This window comes from Schistocerca americana, chromosome 2 (assembly GCF_021461395.2).
Source record: "Schistocerca americana isolate TAMUIC-IGC-003095 chromosome 2, iqSchAmer2.1, whole genome shotgun sequence".
Classification (NCBI taxonomy): domain Eukaryota; kingdom Metazoa; phylum Arthropoda; class Insecta; order Orthoptera; family Acrididae; genus Schistocerca; species Schistocerca americana.
The window spans coordinates 572,194,382-572,215,058 of record NC_060120.1 but is presented as its reverse complement, the minus strand read 5'-3'; the positions used below and the strand labels follow the sequence as shown (position 1 = coordinate 572,215,058).

General features: G+C 36.4%; 1 protein-coding gene across 1 annotated transcript in view; it reads left to right on the top strand.

The window, feature by feature from the left end:
- The first annotated feature begins 952 nt into the window (after window positions 1-952).
- The window catches only part of LOC124595801, a 285,104-nt gene continuing 265,379 nt past the window's right edge, over window positions 953-20,677 (top strand). The window contains exon 1 of the mRNA XM_047134690.1: window positions 953-991. The gene's annotated coding sequence lies outside the window, so the exon portion shown is untranslated. The remainder of the gene's footprint in view (window positions 992-20,677) is intronic.

Below are 20,677 nucleotides of genomic sequence, written 5' to 3'. Positions count from 1 at the left end.
AACAGCATATCTAGAAGAATCACTGTATCTGAGTGACAATACTTGTGGTTATAAAATTATAGCTTGTTATCTGCCCTATGTAGAGGTCTCTCTGGAAAAATATTCAGCACTTTAATCCCACATGTTATGTGTCCCTAGCCCCCTGCTTTTGTATAGTTTTACCCATACTTATTTCAGACAGTAGTTTTAACTGTGAGTATACAAGATATGTGTCTTTCCAGTAATAACTCCTATCAGGTATTAGCCACTTTTAAAAATGACCCAAGTTTCAGTAATTAGAAGTATGATATGTTGCAATATGTCCATACAGAAGACAGCTCACATGGAAATTTTGCAATTTATTAGACATGAGTGACAAGTATGTACTATAGAAAAACAATTTGAAAGCATGTACTGATGTATTTTGAAATGAAAACGACAGAATAAACTAAAAAATAACACTAAATAAATTAACTAATTAAAATAGAAACAAAAATATTTTTGAAAGCTTGTTCTTTATGAGTGGAGTGCTTATTTGTAATTACAATAATCTATAAAAGTGCTATGCCCGAGCTGATTGTTTTTACTCATCTGATGCTTGATGTATTACATATCCATGATGATTATTTTTTGTCTCACACATGGAGTATATATGCAAAACAAACTGTATATAGCACTGTAGGTATATTAAATAGAAATTGTGTCCATTTGCTTTTGGTACATGGAGTTTTTCAGTTGATAGGAGGACAACTCAGACCTGAAGGACTTGCAATAGGAATGTAATTTCACTTACCTGTTTCTAAGAAATTTCTATTTATAAATCAGTAGAAAGCAGAAAACTTTAGTTTTTTCTGAGAAAACAAATATTGAGGCAGTGATAAAATGAGATAAGATAACATTTCAGCAGTATTTCTGATAACTGTTATCTGCATATGTTTGTATATTTTGACAGATTATTTTATGCCAACAGTTTCTTAAAGGAGCTGCAGCAGTACTGTAGGATAATCTTATGGTAAGGAGCTCATTCCCCTCTACACTAAAATAAGTGCTACATGTAGATCCTTTGCCCAGCTACTGTTTCATTGTTTGCAGTTTTTGTGAAGTGCTCTCTTTCCAATTTATTTAAGCAAGTTAACTGTGAATTAAAACCAATATTATTCTTATATTGCCGTAATTTAACCACCAAAACTTATATTACTCTGCAAAAGATGCGAAATTGACAACTCTTGCAGTTTATTTTGCCTGCAAATATTTCTTTAAGAATAATATCTCCATCTGCTTGAAATTTCGGTATAACACAGTATTTAAATATATTCCCATTCCTCTTCAACTGTGTGTTTGCATTATGTGTTAATTAACTAATTATTTTAACTACACATCTAATTATTTAACTTATATTTGAAAATTAGTGTGGATGTTTACAGCATGTTTACCTGAACACATTTCACTTCTTCTCCAAATATTTATTTTTCATATTTCCTCTTTTTGAGTAACAACTGATGCAATCATCAGGAGATAGTATGGAACTGACTTAGTTGCCCTGATCCAAAGCACTCTCTGTGCATGAGAAGCACAACTATAGGTGGTTCTTTTTGTATATGATTTTTGCTGTAAGTAGTAAACTTACATAAGTGTCAAGAAGAGACACATATGAAAAACACTGCAAAGGAAAAATAAATGCTGGCTTTCAAGTGCAGATTTTTTTTGTTTTCCAGTAAGTGTAAGGAAAGACATAACAGGAACAAAGCTGTTTCAACTTAAGAGACAAAACTTCTTGAGACCCAGAGCAAGGCCAGGCAGGCCAGGATGGGAATGGAGTAAAAATTTAATTTTTTATTACTAGGTACAAAATCCTTATTCACTTGTTGCAAGGAATTATTTGAGTTTACAGTTCAGGATGTGATACCCTTTTATGTTTTTTTATTTTTTTTTATTTTGTAATATACAGATGCACTACCAATAGATAAATGTTTGTTTTAACTACAAGTCAAATGAAAAGAATAGCCATACTGCATGAAACCATGGAAAATCCAGGATGGAGTAATGACAATATTGTGAAAAGGATAGGCTGGTACTCACCTTATAGAGTAGATGGTGAGTTGCAGATAGGCACAGAAAAAGACTGCTTTCAGCTGAAAAGCCTTCTTCTAAAGTAGAAAATACACACATTCACACAAACAGAACTCTCACACATATGACTACTGTCATTGGCTGCTGAAGCTAGATTGCACTGTGCCAAGGCCAGAGACAGTGGTCATGTGTGTATGAGTTATGCTTCTGTAAATATGCGTGTATCTTTTACTTTAGGCCTTTTGACTGAAAGCTTAAATGTATAGCAGTCCTTTTTTTGTGCCTGTCTGTGACTCAACATCTTCATTACATGGTGACAGAATCTATCCTTTTTATAATATTAGGGAATAGTCTATATTTTTTCCAAAATTGTTGGTATTCCATTCTGGAGTCCCCATTGTTTGATTGCTTCTTTTTGTAATATTGTACTACAAGAAAATAATATAAAACTTGCAGTCTGAAATGTTTTAGGACTATAAAATTATGTCAGCTCTGGACAAACCTCCAGTGCACTGATCTATTGTTTCCATTCTGGCCAGTAGTTTTGTATATGGAGAAATAAAAAAAATTATGAAGCAAATGTTTGGGGCAATGTTCTGAAAACTTTGAGATTAATAGAACCTTGAATGACAGTGGCGCCGGCCGAAGTGGCCGTGCGGTTAAAGGCGCTGCAGTCTGGAACCGCAAGACCGCTACGGTCGCAGGTTCGAATCCTGCCTCGGGCATAGATGTTTGTGATGTCCTTAGGTTAGTTAGGTTTAACTAGTTCTAAGTTCTAGGGGACTAATGACCTCAGCAGTTGAGTCCCATAGTGCTCAGAGCCATTTGAACCATTTTTTGACAGTGGCACTATGCAGGCTTTCTTCTGTTCCATTTATCCTTCCTCCTGCCATGGTTATTTTGGATTTCTGATACAATCAATTCTTAGTTTATAGTTGTATCGAAAAAACAATTATATGATGTGTTGTGCAGGTTACATCAGTTTAACCCTAGCTATTCCATTAGTAATTGGTGCACTAAGAAAAACTGTTGGACTACCTCGATAGAAACTGAAACTTCTTTAATTTTACTGCTGTAATCATTATGTGAGAAAGACGTATTTGGGATCAAGTAATATGCATCATAAAATTTTAAGAATAAGCCTTCCTACTATGCACTGTGCTTTTCTTGTCAGATATGTTTCTGCACACTGTCAGACGATTGTATTTATTAAACAGCAAGAAGGCAGATGCTCACAGATAGTGACAAAATAACTCATTTTTGGAACCAGATATTCTTCCATCCAGCAATACAGACAAAAAGGTAAGGAGATATGAGAATAATGAAAAATTTAGTATAAAAGTCATTCAAGGCTATAAATAATGGGAGGAAAACCAATCTATGGTGGGATGAAATTTTACTTCTCTCATTCTCTGCGTATTTTTAACTTATACGTTTTCACTCTCATCAAATGTCTACCATTCTATTTAGTTCTTCTCTCTTCCACTCTCTTAAAAATTTTGCAAATTGTCATACTGTTTTTTTTTTCTTGACTGTGCATTCTCTATCATTTGCTTCTAGTTCTGATTGCCTTGCATCTGTTCATTGTCATTCCATAGTCGATCGTCTTCATGACATATAATCTTCTCCCTTTTTAATTTTAACTTATTTTTCCAAATGTCATACATTAATTTTTGATCACCCTTCTTCCTGTCAAACTGGGGCTATGTTGTCCAAAAATTGTGGACAAATTACATCTACGTCTGCATCTACTTCTATACTCTACAAACCACCATGAGGTGCATTGTACCAGCTATTAGGGTTTCTTCCTAGTAGATTAATGTATGGAGTGTGGGAAGAATGATTGTTTGAATGCCCCTGTGCATGCAGTAGTTATTCTAATCTTATCCTCACAATCCGTATGCGAGCAATGCGTAGGGGTTATAGTATGTTCTAGTGTAATCATTTAAAGCTGACTCTTGAAACTTTGGTAATAGATTTTCTCAGGATAGTTTATGTCTATCTTCAAGAGTCTTCCAGCACAGTTCCTTCAATACCTGTATGACACTATCCCATGGATTAAACAAACCTGTGACAATTCATGCTGCCCTTCTCTGTATATGTTCAATACCCCATGTTAGTCCTATCTGTTTTGAGTCCCACACACTTGAGAAACATTCTACAGCCAGTTGCAAAAGTGATTTGTAAGCAATCTCCTTTGTAGACTGATCACAGTTCCCCAGTATTCTACTAATAAACCAATCAACCACGACTGAACCTATATGATCATTCCATTTCATATCCCCACATAAAGTGCTACACCCAGGAATTTGTATGAGTTGGCTGGTTACCACAGTGACTCATTGATATTATATCATAGGATACTACATTTTTCATTTTGTGAAGTGCAAAATTTTTAATTTCTGAACATTTAAAGCAAATTGCCAATCCCTGTACCACTTTAAAATCTTATTAAGATCTGATTGAATATTTATGCACCTTCTTTCAGACAGTACTTCATTATAGATAACTGCATCATCTCATAAAAGCCTGATTTTACTATTGATATTGCCTGAAAGGTTATTGAATAAAACATGAACAGCAAGGGTCCCAACACTCTTCCCTGGGGTACACCCAAAGTTACTTCTACATCTGATGATGACTCTCCATCCATGATAACATGTTGCATCTTCCTTACCAAAAAGTCCTCAATCCGGTCACAAATTTCACTTGATGCCCCATATGATCATACTTTTGACAATAAGTATAGGTGTGGTACTGAGTCAAACGTTTTTCGGAAATCAAGAAATGCAGAATCTATGTGATTGCCTTGATCCAAAGCTTTCAGTATGTCATTTGAGAAAAGTGCAAGTTAAGATTCACATGATCGATGTTTTCAAAATCTGTGCTGGTTGACATTGAGGAGGTCATTCTGTTCAAGATACCTCTATGTTCTAAGATTCTACAACAAATCGATGCCAAGGATATTGGACAGTAGTTTTGTGGAACACTTCTACTACCCTTCTTGTAAACGAGTGCAATCTGTGCCTTCTTCCAGAAAATGGGCACAGTTTTTTGTTGTAGTTAGAAGAGAGGCTAACTCAGCCACAAATTCAGTGTAGTATCTGACAGGGATTCCATCTGGCTTTGTTCAATTTTAACGATTTCAGTTGTTTCTCAACACCACTGATACTAATACTTATTTCATTCATCTTTACAGTTGTACGAGGGTTAAATTGAGGCAATTTTCCAGTGCTTTTCTTTGTAAAGGAGCATTTAAAATGGAGTTAAAGATTTCAGCTTTTGCTTTGCTTCCTCAATTTCAGTTCTTGTCTCACTCACTAGGGACCGTACACTAACTTTGGTACCACTAACAGCCTTTACGTACAACCAAAATTTCTTTGGGTTATGTAAAAGATCACTTGACAATATTCTATTAAAGTAGTCATTGAAGGTATCATGCATTGCTCTCTTGACAGCCAAATGTGTATCTATCACCCTATGCTATGTTTTACACCTATTATGCCATAATCTCTGTTTCTTTAGAAGTTTCTCTACAGTAACTGCTTACCATGGAGGTTCCTTTTCCATTGTGAACTGTTCTACTGGGTACATAGGTATCCAGTGTGTGGTCAACTATTCTTTTAAACTTGAGCCAGAGTTCCTCTACATGCTCCTGCCATGTGCTGAAAGTTTCAAGTTCCTCATTGAGAGATGCCACTAGCGATTTTTTAATCTAGTTTACTGAACATACATATCTTCCTGCTAGTTTTAGCTGTCCTTTGTACTTTGGTAATCATCGTTGCCACAACCCTATCATGGCCACTGATACTGGTTTCAATGTGGACATCCTCAAAGAGGTCAGGTCTATTAGTTGCCATTAGATCCAATATATTTCCATCATGAGTGGGGTTCCAAACTATCTGTTGTAGGTAGTTTTTTCAGAGAAGGCTTTTAGTAAAGTTTCACAGAATGTCGTACACCCACCACTAAAAAAACTGTAGTTTTCCCAGCTAATTGTTGGATGATTAAAGTCTCCGCCAACAATTATTGTAAGATTAGGGAACTCACATATGAATGACCTGAGGATTTCTCTAAAAGTTTTTGGTTACATCAGGAGATGAGTCCAGTGGGCAATAAAAGAGTCAAATAATCATTTTATGCCCACCCCTGATACTGAGTATTGCCCAAACAATCTCACATGCAGCTTCAGTTACTGTCTTGGTGGATTGGATTCTCTTGTATACTGCGAAAAATATCCCACTTTCATTTCCCATTTGCCTGTCCTTTAGATATACAATTAAATTTTCCCCAAAACTCTCACTGCTAACAGTTTCAGGTTTCAACCAGCTTTCTGTATGTAGTATTATGTGAGCTTCACTGCTTTTCATGAGTTTTTCAAAGTGTTAGTTGCATTTTGCGTGTCCAAGGTTTTCGAAGTTCCTGCTTGTTCAGAAGGAAGAAGTATTTCTGCTTGAAGCACTTTGTCATGTTAGAGCTCAGAATATGTTCAGTGATTCTAAAAAGAAATGGATGTCAGCGATATTGCATGGTAGCTTAGTATACAACTTCTACCACCCTTCTTGTAGGTGAGTGTGAGCTGTTCTTTCTTTCAAACAACTGGCCCAAGCTTTTTGTTTGAGGGCTCTGTGGTATATTATAGTTATGACAGGGGCTAACTCAGCTGCAAATTGTGAATGGAATCTGACAGGGATCTTGTCAGGCCCTGGGGCCAGCTAGTAAGTTAGTTATTCGATCCCTCTTGCCCTCCCTGAAAAGTGTGCATGTGCACACTCGCACACATGTGAAAACAACACACACATACACAAACACACTCTCTCTCTCTCTCTCTCTCTCTCTCTCTCTCTCTCTCTCTCTCTCTCTCTCTCTCTCTCTCTCTCTCTCTCTCTCTCTCTTCCTACTTCACATTCAGAAATACTGTATTCTGTTTTTTGATTGTTGACAACAAACTTGTGTAATAAGAATGGTTTTAGAGATTTCTCAATGCCATTGTTTTGCCATCTTCAATGTTAGTTCATTTGTCATTCATGGGTGTTTGGGCACTAAATTTGATTCCCCTGACAGCCCTCGTATATGACCAGAGTTTGTTCTGGTTTTGTGAGAGATATTTTGTATGTTGATAAGAGTCTAATACGGTAGTCAATGAAGGATTCACACACTGTCATTTTGAAAAACACATTTATTTAACATATCTTTGTCTATAACTCTGTGCTTTGTTTTACAATTATTGTACAGTAGTCCCTGCGTTGTACAGAGACTGCGTTCTTCCCATCACAAAGTGTTCTACAAGGTAATCTTATATATATCTTCAGTGCTTGGTCAGCTACTGTTCTGAACTTGAGCTAGAGTTCCTTTACATTCTCCTGTCTAGAGCTAAATTTTTCAAGCTCCTTCTTAAGATATGACTCTACCGCCTCTTTATCTTGTTTACTCACATATAAATCTTCCTACTTGTTTTAGTTGACCATAGAACTTTCAGAGTAATTATTGCTGCAAGTCCTTCATGGATACTGATACCAATTTCCTCTTGGACAGCATGAAAGAGGTCATTATGCTTGTTAACATTAGATCCATTATATTTCCATCATCAGTGGGACTTCAAAATATCTACTCTAAGCCATTTTCAGAGAATGCTCTTAGAAACTGTAGTTATATCATTAAATTATTCGATGACTGAGGTCTCATCTAATGACGGGGGAAGGTGTATGTTAGTTTGGATAAAGCTTTATCTAAATTTCTCGTTTATATTTGGGGGTGAATGTGTGGTCAAAAGAAGGCTCCAGTTATAATAATTATAATTTTATTCTGACACTTGGTACTAAATCGTACCCAAATAATCTCATATGCACTTGCAGTTTCCATGTCAGTGGATTTGAGTTTCTTGTCTGGTGTCAACCTCTATTTTTCCAGCCAAGCTGTTTCTTTGTCCCCACAGATCTCAACAGTGACAGAACATTTCATTCTTTTTCCACACTTTGTGCTGCTCGCTACACACCAATTTCCTTAAGGCAAATATTAATGTAGTGGCATCCAGCTACATTTTAACTCTTGAAGAACCAAATGTGAAAGATACATATGAAATGGTGTTCAAATTTCAGTGGGTGTGATTGCTTGAAGTAGAAATGTAGAGTTCCAAGGCATGTATGTCACTCTAAAACAGATTAATAACACTTGCAACATCCATCTCTACATCCATACTCTGCAAATCACTGAGAAGCAAATGGCAGAGGATGCTTTCAATAGTATCTGCTTTACTGGCAGCTGAGCCTGTGTGATCATTCCACATCAGATCCCTGCAAAATGTTGCACCCAAGTATTTGTGCAGGATGACTCTGTGATGATGTTGCAAACTTTCAGTGTGATGTAGTTATCTATAATGAAGTCCTATCTGAAAAGTGATACACTAATATGCAGTTGATCTTGAAAAGATTTTTAACTGGTGTAAAGGTCAGCAACTGATTTCAGAAATGTAAAAATATTCCGTCCACAAAACACAAAAATATATTACGGGTGTCCTATGACTACAATATCAGTGAGTCACAATTTAAATTAGTCAACACATGTAGGGTGATTTCATGATGATAGAGAAAGGTATCAGTTTAAGGCAAGGGACAGTGGTCTAGTTGAAAGTTATAACCAAAGATCGTTCTCATTCCTCTGAAAGCGGAATACATGTACCATTACTGTTGTTGCTAAGACTGTAGGGTAGGCAACTTTCAGAGGTGGTAGTAAAAACATTTAGTAAACATGGGCTCTAAAATGCCTACCTTAAGCAGTTGTTGATCTTTGTTACCGTGAAACACATCTCTTCTACCGACAAAAGTGCTATAGCTCTTAAGGTATGCATTGTAGAGCCAATATTTAAGAATTTTTGATTTTATTTTGTGGTCCATACTACAGCCACCAAAAATATGGAAACCAAAGAGCTCACAGCAGAAGAGATATGTTTCACAGTACTGAAGATGAATGAGTACTCATAGTTGTTAAGATATGCATTTTAGAGCATGCATTCACTAGACATTTTTGTCTTGTTTTGGTCCATACCACCAACTCTGAAAGTTGCTTACCCTACAGACTTAGCAACAGCAGTAGCAGCACACATATTATACTGTCAGAGCTATTAGAAAGATTTTCGGTTATACCTTTCAACTCTGTCATTTCAGACCATGGTTCCTTGCCTCAAACTGATACATTTACCCTTCTCCTTCCTTATGAAATCACCCTATATGTATCGACTAATTTAAATTGTGACTCACTGATATCATACTTGAAGAATACCAGTACTACTCTACTGGCCATTAAAATTGCTACACCAAGAAGAAATGCAGATGATGAACGGGTATTCATTGGACAAATATATTATACTAGAACTGACATGTGATTACACTTTCATGCAATTTGGGTGCATAGATCCTGAGAAATCAGTACCCAGAACAACCACCTCTGGCCATAATAACGGCCTTGATATGCCTGGGCATTGAGTCAAACAGAGCTTGGATGGCGTGTACAGGTAAAGCTGCCCATGCAGCTTCAACACGATACCACAGTTCATCAAGAGTAGTGATTGGCGTATTGCGATGAGCCGGTTGCTCAGCCACCATTGACCAGACATTTTCAATTGGTGAGAGATCTGGAGAATGTGCTGGCCAGGGCAGCAGTTGAACATTTTCTGTATCCAGAAAGGCCAGTACAGGACCTGCACCATGTGGTGGTGCATTATCCTTCTGAAATGTAGGGTTTTGCAGTGATTGAATGTAGAGGGTAAAGCCACGGGTCATAACACATCTGAAATGTAACGTCCACTGTTCAAAGTGCCATCAATGCGAACAAGAGGTGACCGAGACGTGTAACCAATGGCACCTCACACCATCACGCCGGGTGATACACCAGTATGGCGATGATGAATACATGCTTCCAATGTGCATTCACTGCGATGTCGCCAAACACGCATGTGACCTGCATGATGCTGTGAACAGAACCTGGATTCATCTGAAAAATGACGTTTTGCCATTCGTGCACCCAGGTTCGTCGTTGAGTACACCATCGCAGGCCCTCCTGTCTGTGATGCAGCGTCAAGGGTAACCGCAGCCATGGTCTCCGAGCTGATAGTCCATGCTGCTGCAAATGTCATCGAACTGTTTGTGAAGATGGTTGTTGTCTTGCAAATATCCCCATCTGTTGACTCAGGGATCGAGATGTGGCTGCACAATCCGTTACAGCCATGCGGATAAGATGCCTGTCATCTCGACTGCTAGTGATACGAGGCCGTTGGGATCCAGCACGGCATTCTGTATTACCCTCCTGAACCCACCAATTCCATATTCTGCTAACTGTCATTGGATCTCGACCAATGCGAGCAGCAATGTCACGATACGATAAACCGCAACCGCGATACGCTACAATACGACCTTTATCAAAGTCGGAAACATGATGGTACGCATTTCTTCTCCTTACACGAGGCATTACAACAATGTTTCACCAGACAATGCCGGTCAACTGCTGTTTGTGTATGAGAAATCGGTTGGAAACTTTCCTAATGTCAGCATGTTGTAGGTGTTGCCACCAGTGCCAGCGTTGTGTGAATGCTCTGAAAAGCTAATCATTTGCATATCACAGCATCTTCTTCCTGTCGGTTAAATTTTGCACCTGTAGCACGTCACATTCATGGTGTAGCAATTTAATGGCCATTATTTTGTGAATTGCACAATTTTACATTTATGAACATTTAAAACCAGTTGCCAATCTGTACACCACTTCAAAATCTTTTCACAATCATATGAAAGTTAGTGCATCTTTTTTCAAATAGTACTTCATTAGAGATAACTACATCACCTGTCATACACACACTTCCCTGGGGGATGCCTGAAGTTAATTCCGCAACTGTCCATGACCTACTGTGTAAGGTGACATACTGTATCTGCACTACCAAGAGGTTCTTACTCCATACACTAATTCCATTTTATACGCCACATGATCATACTTTCATTAATAAGTGTTGATGTACTACTGAGGCAAATGCTTTTTGGAAGTTTAGAAAAAAATGTATCCATGTTGTTTCCCTGGGCCATAGCTTTTAAAATGCCATCTAATAAAGGTAAAAGTAGGGTTGTAGTTAACTGATGTTTCCCAATTCAGTCTCTCTGTTTAAGATACCTCATTATGCTTGAGCAAGGAATATGTTTTAAGATTCAACATCAGATAGTTGTCATTTTTACTCAAATGATAGTTTTGTGGATTGATTCTGCTACCCTTCTTGTAGACAGTTGTGAGCTGTGCTTTCTTCTAACTGCTGGGCTCAGTTTTCTGTTTTGGGTTTTTATGGTATATTATGGTTAAAAGAGGGGGCTGACTTGCCACAAATTCTGTATAGAAACTGACAGGGATTCCACAGGGTTTGGCGCTTCATTAACTTTTCTCAAATCGGCGTGGCACTGGCCCTCACATAAAATGAATAACAATCAAAGTTCTCCGTTAAAGCTTCTGGGCTGAGAGACTGTGGTTGATTTATATAAAATTGTTTCCTGATGTTTCATTTCTGACTGCATTTGACTTCTTCAGAGGTAAAGCAGCAAAAAATTATTTTACATCATGTTATGACAGGACGAGATGTAGAATCTTTTAAACACTTATGTGACATAGATAGCACATTGTCATATTTTGGCAAGAGGTATGCGCCCACGGCAATCAGAAACAAAACATTAGGAAATAGTTTTATGTATTGACTACAGCCTGTCAGCCCAGAAATTTTAACTGAAATAAACACCAGATGTGAAAACATACTTTGCATGAATAATCACAGTTATTGTGTACATTATTTTCATCAATACATTTGTAAATTTACATTAGCAGATTAAATGTTCAGGTAATTCTTGGCACCCACCGACATGTTTTACATTATTTTCTAGGGTTCTACAATGCAAATTTTAGCTAAATATTTGTACTAAATAATTGAACCGACATTAAAATGAATAAATATACTGAAATGAAATGTGTTTACTCAAAGATTTGATTTTTACATTTTTGTGACTTACTATATGAAATGCAGAGTTGTTAAACTGCTTTAAATGATCTTAAACAAAGATTAGTGTGTGGGCCTCTTAGAAACATAATTGCAAGTGTTGCTCAACAAAATAAAAATATAGTGTATCAAATACTCAAGCAATCTCAAGTAACGCATAGTTCAACTGAAAAATATGTTGCCTACTCCTACTTGAATCCATTAATGGGTATTTTGTTATGTAACTCTCCTATTTTGGCTGTCACATCTCGATGCCCCTTCCTGCCTTATAATCTTATGCATATGAAAAATAAGAGAGATTATGCCAGCATCAAGATGTAACAGTTATGAAAGTTAAATGAATTGATCCTCTCATGTCAAAACTGAAAACCTGTGTTTGCGTGCATTATAACATTTTGTCTTTAAAGAAGTGAAAATATTTTTTTGTATCAAAATAATAATTTTCTTGAAAATATATATGTGATTTATAGACTAAATGTAATGACATTGAGAAAGTGAGATTCTTTATCTGAAATTTTACAACTTTTGAATCACATACATCTATGCAAATCTGTATATTGAGCAAATATATTTTTTGTAACTGTTTTTTAACTAATATATAAGTACAAAATTAATGGTCTTCACTAAATCTTTGCAATACATGTATAAATATACAGTTTCAGCTTCTCTGAAATTTGTGGCTTCCTAGTTTCAGCATAACATTCTATTGTTGATTAGTATCATATCTACTTATGATAGTCTCTCTAGTATAATATGTTCATTACATTTGTCTTTTGTTCGAATTATCAGCAGTTCCTATCAAAGTAACAGCCGTGATTAGCTCTGATACTCACAAGGGGAGGCCACCAATTGTGAAATTCAGATTCGATTCATACTGTGCATAATAAAAGCTCATGGCCAGAGGTGTAATGTGGCAAAGCACCAAGATGCACTTCTCAGCCGTTGTTGAGAAAATCGACAGTTAAAAGAAACCGTTGCGGTGAAATACTCTCGACGATTAATAATTTTCTACAGCGTCGTGGCGCAGCGGTAAGCGCTCGGGTTCGTAATCCGAAGGTCACCGGATCGAATCTCGCGCCATGCAATTTTTTTTTTATTATTAGTTTTTTGTAACACAAAATTCAAGCTTTCGCAACAAACTGTTGCCTCATCAGGAAAGAGGGAAGGAGAGGGAAAGACGAAAGGATGTGGGTTTTAAGGGAGAGGGTAAGGAGTCATTCCAATCCCAGGAGCGGAAAGACTTACCTTAGGGGGGAAAAAAGGAAAAAAGGATGGGTATACACTCGCGCACACACACACACACATATCCATCCACACATATACAGACACAAGCAGCGGACGTCTGCTTGTGTCTGTATATGTGTGGATGGATATGTGTGTGTGTGCGAGTGTATACCCGTCCTTATATATATATATATATATAGAAAAAGTATTAATGAATTGCTTATGCATGTTGGTGAAGGCGGATCGCTCTCCAATTGTACCGCCTCCATTTTTCCATTTCTTTTAACAGGGTGTACCAAAGCTCTCCCGTCCGCACTGATTTTCGACAATGTTATAAGTTGCGCTAGGGACCGCATCTACCTTCTTTCGAAGTTAGCAGGCAACTACGCTGTTATGCGGTGGCTCGTTTCGGCCCATTCAACATCTGTCATTCAAGTGTAACGAGCGAGTAATGGAGATTATATTTCATACCTGCCACAGCAAATTTGTGTTCGTGGGGTCTCTATTCTAATTCGAACGTTTGACTTACGCTATACGTATTCGTTTCGGAATATCGTTTCTACGTCTTCCGTTAACTATACGTGGTTAACATTATGAAGACAATTAATAACATTTGTGAAATACAACTTTGTTTGCGGAAAACATAATGATGTTCGAAGTCGCCAGTTTTTCCATGACAAACGTCTTTCAACAACTTATTATATGCATAATTGTTGCAACAGATTGCCGGGAATTATATATATATATATATCAAGGGGAGGCCACCAATTGTGAAATATATATACACATATATATAGAACTTGCAACCTCTCTTAATAATTGTGTTTTTTGTCCTTGTAAACCTTCATGGCATTTGTAATCATAGTCTAATAAACACTCATAAATACTCACCATAGAGATGTCACACTGAGTTGTAAACAGGTGCAACGAAAAGACTGTCACACAGTGAGCTTCCAGCCAGAGTCATGTTCAGAAAAGAAAAGGAAACACACACATTCACACAGGTAAGTACACTTCGCACACACTTGGCTGCTCTCTCTGCAGCAGCCAGAGAGAGCTGTCATGTGTTCGTGAGGCGTGCTTGTCTGTGAGAATGTGTGTGTGTGTTTTCTTTTCTTTTCTGAAGAAGGCTTTGGCTGAAAGTTCTGTGTTTAACAATCTTTCCATTGTGCCTGTCTGCATCTCAACAAGTTATCTTTGCAGAGAGCAGCAATCTATCTTTTTCATAATATTGTTGATATTCCAACCTGGACTTTCCATAGTCTAATGAAGTAGCATAATAAATGTGTGCAAGTGTCATGTAACCTAGACATATCTGAGAAAGCATCATGAAATTTTATCTTGAACTTAAAACATATGTGTCTCAGTATGATCAGTATCATTAGGATAGAAAATATTTTTGAATCAAATTAGGGAAAAATGATTATCAGTAATCAGACATGATTAGTTCAAGAAAACATAAAATTAATAATCTTGAAAGTATGCTATTACAAAACTAGATACATGATCTTAGAATTTCCACTTGTGTTTTCAGACTAAAATTATACTACAACCTAAAGTCAAAATCATGTTGTAAATTAATGTTAACTAACAAAAATTTGATCACATTATCCACATTATCCCATGACAGTAAAATTTTTTCATTGGTACTGATGCCAAAATCCCAGTACTTAATTCACATTGCAGATAATATTTTTACTATGTCAGTCCTTGTTATGCCAACAGATTTATCATTAACACATTGCATTTCATGTTGTCAATGAACAGACTTACAATTACATAAATTACTAATACACGACTTAGTGGACAGAATCCACTATGTTTCATGACTATTAATCCCTAACTTCATCATTATATTCCTTATATACTTTAATCTTTTCAAAGTCTTTGACTTTATAACATACTCATAATCCACACATAACCCTAACATTTCATCACAATAATCCACCAAGAGTTCTAGAATTTCATAACAATCCTATCACCTCACAATAATCATCATTACTTCAATTCTCAATTGCCCTAAGGACGTCCTGAATCCTCCTAATCATGGCTTCTTCTGCAGACAAAGTATTCTCAACATCATCATGAACACATTTTTCAAAATTTGCTTTATACAGTTCATGACAAAAGACATTCACTTTCCCAAAGATTTTCATTACATTACATTACATTGCCTATTTTCACAACACCAGCCTGTGGGCTACGGAGAATCTCCACAATAATGTGGCAACAACTATCAGCACCTCTTCAGCCTCAATATTTGGGTGGGGATGGTTTGTGACTGCCTCATGAGACCAGTCATTTGCACACAGTGCCTTACAGGTGGGGCGTACCTAATCTTCCTGTGCCTGGCCCTGCCTTCCCTGCTGGAAGACGTGTCTTCAGTGACATGTGGTTATTATGTGATGGTGCTCCAGCTCACTGGCCTCTGTAATGTGGAGCTAAAACACTAGTACAGGCATAACATTCCCACTTGCTTGGTGTGTTCTCATGTATGCTTTCAGTCATTGAAACCTGCACTGTCAAAGACCTTTATATCCACCTTCAAGTGGGTGTACCACCCTTGGAACATTTTTCATTTTTGTGACCATATTCCCATATGACTTTCCTTGGTCCTTACCCTCTCAGTGATCATTTCATGCTGTTTGTCCTCATTTAGTGAAATCAACTTGTATTGGTTACACAGAGCTATAACTTTACATGTGCCCCCCCCCCCCCCCCCCAATTTTAATATGTGTTGAACAAAAAAAGTGATAAAATGTTTACACCTAGCCAATAATCTCATCAAAATCTTACATCTAAGCATAGAAAATCATTAACATGAAAGAAGAAAAATTGAAGTTGGGTTCATTCTCTACATATGTTTTTAAAGTTCTCATGCCCTCTGTATTATATAAATGGTACTCGTCGTGTCTCCTCAGTGCAGTTCTCACTTCATCAGCTACTTTCTAAAATCTACCATTCTGTAGACAATTTTGAATTGATACTTACCAGGTGTAGATGTATGAAACCAGAATTTGGTTGCAATAATTACACATCTGATGTTTGAAACTGATAAGCTGTATTTTATTCAAAATAATCTCCATTGCTGTTTATACATTTCTCCCATCTTTCTGGCAGATTGTGAATGACATGCCAAAAAAAAAGTTCCTCTTTTGAAGCAAACCAGTCAGAGAGCCATTTTAGTACATTTTCATATGAATAGAAGTGTTGTTAAGGGAGAGCATGTCCCAGTGATGCAAATAGATGATAATTGGACAGAGCCAAGTCTGGAGAATAAGCCGCATGCCCTAGTATTTTCCAAATGAACACCTCAATTATTTCCCTCACTCATTTTACTGTGTTTGATGGGGCATTATCATGGAGCAATATGACTTTGTATTGCCTTTTTCCGTACCCTGGTTGTTTTTCATGTAATGCTCAATTTAAATTGATGATTTGCTGTTGGTAGTGATCTGTATTAACAGTTTCATCAGGTTTTAGCAGCTCAAAAATAGATGACACCCTTCTGATCCCACCAAGCACAGAGCATTGTGTTCTTTTCAAAGCAATTTGGTCTTGCAGTGTATGTTGATGGTTTGCCTGGTTTCAGCCACGATTTATGACACTTAGGATTCGCAAAATATATCCATTTTTCATCACCTGTCCCTCTTCGATGGAGAAACAACTTTCTTTCATATCTAGCAAGCAGCATTTCAGAAACGGTCTTTCAATTAGCATGCTGTCTTTCCTTCAGCTCATGCAGAACCCTTTTCCCATCTTCTGCACCTTGCCCATGGCTTTCAGCTCAAGAGAAACTGCTTTCTGCATCACATTCAATTGTTCCGCAAGTTCTTGTTGAGTCTGAGTATTATCTTCATCCAATAAGGCCTGCAATTTGTCGTCTTCAAACTTTTTCAGTGGTTTCCTGCACTCATAGTTTCTGATGTCAAAATCACTACTTTTGAATTTTTTGAACCACGTGAAATACTGTGTTTTCCCAAAAGCTTTGACAAGCAATCAGTGAGATTCTGCAGCAGTTTCCCACAATTGATAATGGAAAACCAATGCTGTCCACAAAACACAGTTCATAGGCACAAAACTCAACATGTTTATGGCTTTGAAACAGATACTGATGTACAGAACTTGGGTTACTGTGTGTTGACATTGGTCGTCAGCCATTACAGGAAGCAGATGGCGCTGCAGATGCAGTGTCATGGGCCCTACACTGATGGGTAGCTCCAGCTATACAGAAATTCTGGTTCCATACTTTTACACCTGGTATATCTGTTTGACTATCTCTAAATCAGATAGAGATACATAAGCAAAAAGATGTATTGTATTTATTTCTATTTTTTTTGTGTCACTCTTTGTAATTCAGTGCAACAGTTTTATGGCTCTCTGATATACTAATACTGACATTTGATATTATTATTTACTAATGACAAATACATGACATCTGTTGAACACATTGTAGTATTACTGACCTGTTTTGCGTAGTCTCTCTTCGGTAGCACCACTCTTGATCACTGCAAAGCTGAAAGTCTAAATGTGAGTGGGATGGTGTCGGCTCAAAGATTTTCATGACACCATAATTTAGATTACACTAATGCAAACATTGAGCTTCACAAAGTTTGAATATTAATAATGGCGACCAGTTTGTCAACTAAGAAGAGTTCTTAGTTCACAGAACCAGACAAGGACGTACAGTTACCTATAAACAAACAGTTCATTGGCAAAGTTAAGTGTTTAACTGTGCCACAAAACATAGGTCACATTTACACAAAAAGTTACCGTTCACAGTTAGCACAATCCTGTGTGATTTATTATAGATGATTGTGCTTCAGTAGTTCATTTAATTCAGTACAAAATGAGAATCTTTGTGTCCAACCATCATTTGTTTTGATGACAATGATTTTTCACATCACTTGTTAATCAAAACAAATTTCAATAAAATGTTCCTTAATTTATGTTACAGAAGTCTTTAAACATTAAATTTCTTGAGTTTTGTGGATGTCAGAGCATGCATTTCCATGTACAGAACATGCATGACTGGTGTGAGCCAACACTGAGAGTGCACCTGACATAGGTTTTACTCTTTGGTTTCCTAACAGCAAACTGCCAATTTTGGGTGATGTCTGACTACTTGAAGATGGGTGTAAGAATAAACTGTTATTTTGTAAATTAGATTCTGCTTAGAGAATTGACTGGGGTGAGTTTTACTGTTTTTGATGAACTACAATATCCAGTGTGATTTTGGCATGTAGAAAATGTTGTTGGTTAGAAATTTAGAAAAATGCATAGACAGTATTATTCATTGTGATGTCGATCCCCTCATTTGCATATATGATTGTCATATTGCAAATTAGTGTAAATTACATGACATTATTAAGCAGTGAGTTAATTATTTAGTTCTGCATGTCACATTGTGCAGAAAAATTAAGGTAATGAAAGTATGTAGCCAAAAATCACATTCTAACAGTTGGTAGAGCAAAACAAGTAATGAAAATTTGTAGTGGTCAGAAATTTAAGTTTAATTATTTTGGAAGATAACTGTTCTTAGGTAATTTAAGATAGGTTACTGGAAATTTGGAATGCTTAGCTTTCGAAAGATGTAGGTCATCCCTTTGTATCCTGCCCATTATCTCATTGGGCTTTGTATGTTGCACTGTAGTATTAATATCACTCAATTTCATTTTCAAATTATGAGTGCCCTAATGAAAATTAATTATCTTAATGTAAACAAAACAACCAGAATGACAATCTGAAGAGTAAATTCAAGTAAAATTAAGTCTAAATAAGATCTTGAGATTTTCATCTAAGTGTTCCCTGTCAGTAGATAAATGTATTGAGAATAAGATAAAAATTATCAAAAAATGGGTTATTAGTGAGAGTATAAAAAACATAACAGATGGGGAGAATTCACCATGCTATGTCACGCAAGCCTCACATTGGGTCATATATACAGATACCACCCAATAGCTGAGTATATAATCCACTGTCCAGACAGTTAGATAAAAACCTTCCAATATAAATCCCAAATTAAAAAATGTAAACTTTTTGTAAACTACAAATTTACAGTATTGCATACACAAATGAAATATATGTTAAAACTGGTCACTGACATCAGTTATAGAAGATATACATTTTATGCATACTTTAATGTTATCACGTATACTAGATTCTTCAAACTGGAAACAAATTTTTAGTATTTTTTACGGAAATATACAACAATATTCTTTTCAATGTTTTTTCAAGTTCTGTTCTGCTAACTCTTAATTAACTCATTTTATTGTAATTCAGTTCCCTATTTTCACAGGTTCAAATTGTGAGTCTATGTTCAGCCACGTCGACCAGTGTCCTCGAATGTTGTTACATACAGCAATCACACATGTAAAACAACGGTCAAAAAACTCTATTTTAGTACACTAGTAACTCCTAACCTGACACCTCTAATAAAATGTTTCTCATCTAGTCAGACAGTCATTACCTATTAGAAACACAAATAGTTATCCTAATAGCACAATAAATAACATTTAAAATAATGGTAAAATAATGCCTTATGTATTCCTATATTAGCATTACATAACATTCTTAATAATCAAATTGAGCTAAGGGGATGGAAGTATTTCTATATGACCCTGTATATTTGCTTGAAGCACAATACTCGCTTCACTGAACCCAAAAGACAAATTTCAATAAAATTTTCAAAATGTTACTTAGCATATCCAAAAATTACTATGTTATTAGTGTTAAATCCTGACAGAATATTCATGATACTTTCTCTTGTAAAGTTCTGTCTTTCCTCTCTTTATTAATGTTTTTTTCTACTTTAGTTTTGTGAATATCAGACTCATGTATGGGAGCTTTATGTAAAGATCTCACTTTGTTACAAAATGAACTTGACCATGTACTTAAAGTGTATATGCCTCTCATATGTAGCAAATGTTAAAGTTATTTAATTGAAGACTCAAAGATGTCATTTTGAAATAATAACTATACTTTTCAAATTACTCTGTCTATATTTGCTTCTGCACATTTTCACATTAATACTGAACCAACCATTGCTGCCCTGCATTTCCACATTAATTAAACAGGTAATCACTGGTCACGGGAGCCCTTTCATTTACATTTTACTAACAATATGTTTCTCCAAGACACCCCTAGCATTGGGGCACTGTTGTCATTATACAGCAAGACAGTGCTTTCCCAGAGAGAAGGCACACTTGGCTCCAAAAGTTCCAAAAGACATCAATTAAGTGAGGAGTACACTATCGATACATTCAGAGAGCAAGTACCGTATAGCAGTACTCCTTACATCCCCCCATAGAATTTTTTAAAAAATGTGAGAAAGAAGTTTTTTGAAAATCAAAAGTTTTTTGAAAAACAAAAGAAAAAGAAACCATA